The sequence below is a fragment of the Macaca mulatta genome, chromosome 1, assembly GCF_049350105.2.
Source record: "Macaca mulatta isolate MMU2019108-1 chromosome 1, T2T-MMU8v2.0, whole genome shotgun sequence".
Classification (NCBI taxonomy): Eukaryota; Metazoa; Chordata; class Mammalia; order Primates; family Cercopithecidae; genus Macaca; species Macaca mulatta.
In genome coordinates, this window is record NC_133406.1 from 75,037,233 (window position 1) to 75,038,445 (window position 1,213).

At 38.4% G+C, this 1,213-nt stretch overlaps 1 non-coding gene across 1 annotated transcript; it reads right to left on the bottom strand.

Annotated features, from left to right (window-relative positions):
• Nucleotides 1-421: 421 nt before the first annotated feature.
• On the bottom strand, nt 422-504 carry LOC114675077 (small nucleolar RNA SNORD45). Its single transcript, XR_003726178.2, has one exon. It is a non-coding gene; the product is annotated as a small nucleolar RNA SNORD45 (small nucleolar RNA).
• Between the last annotated feature and the right edge of the window lie 709 nt (nt 505-1,213).

Consider the following 1,213-nt stretch of genomic DNA (forward strand, 5'->3'; position numbering starts at 1 on the left):
TAAATCTTAGGGATTACTTCAGTGGTTGTGATTAGAATGTTGGCAGAAATATAAACAGTAAAGGCCATTCTGATGAGGTCTTAGACAGAAATTAGGAATATCTCTGTGTGTGTGTGTGTGTGTGTGTGTGTGTGTGTGTGTGTGTGTTATTAAGTGTATGCCCCTTTAAGGTTTTTAATTGTGATTCTCTTTACATTTTATCCTTTCCTTATTGTAATAGTTTCTGCATTTCTACAAAGTCACAATAAAACCATAAAAGTAATTTCTTTAAAAAAAAGGAAACTAGATAATCAAGTACTCTGCGCACTTTCTTTTATTCTCTTAACTAGAATTTCAAGGCCTCTGAAAAATTATATGAATGAAATTAGTGGCTTTGGGACCCAAGTTTGACATAATTTGGGGGAAGTTTTGGTTTCCTCAGCCAAAAGCTATATTATTCTAGAGTTAAAGTGTTATTACACATCAGCAATAAATTCAAGTAATACATGTCAACATACCTTGACCAGAAATTAGAAATATCTTATTGGAAAGCAGAGTAATGGCCATCTGTGTTATAAATTTGCAAAGAACTTGGCTGAATTGTATCTATGTCTTAGGGCATTATGAAAGGTAGAACTGAGCAGTGATCTAGGATATTTAGTGGAATAAATGTCTATGCAAAATATTGAAGGAGCTGCCTGGCTACTTTTAACTGCATACAGTAAGATGCAAGAGGAGAGAAACTATTTAAAGATGAGATTTATAATTAAAACGCAAGCAGAGCAAAGTTCTCTGACTGGACATGTAAAGAGTGGAGGCATCTTTAGGAGAACAAGGGCCAAACAACCCTTGGACAAAGGGATTAACATGGCTAGAAGTAAGCTAGGTGCTATGCATCAAGACAATAGGAGAAAGACCCCAGATTCATTTCAGAGATCTTCAGGTCTGCCCCTCTCATTACTGGCCCAGAACAGGATCTTGAGGGCAATGTCTCCAGAGAGGTGCCAGTGGGATATCAGTATTTGCTGCCCTGAAATGCTTCAAGTCTCTGCTTCTTTCATCCCTGCACAGAATTTCTTGGCAATTCCAGCTGTACCTTAAGTGGGCCCAGCTGCAACTTGTGCTCCACTCCAAAAGATGTAAACAGTAGCCTTGGTGGTGTCCATGTGGTGCTAATTCTATAGATGTGCTAAACGCAAGAGCTGCAAGGCCATCGTAGCCTCCACTTAGATTT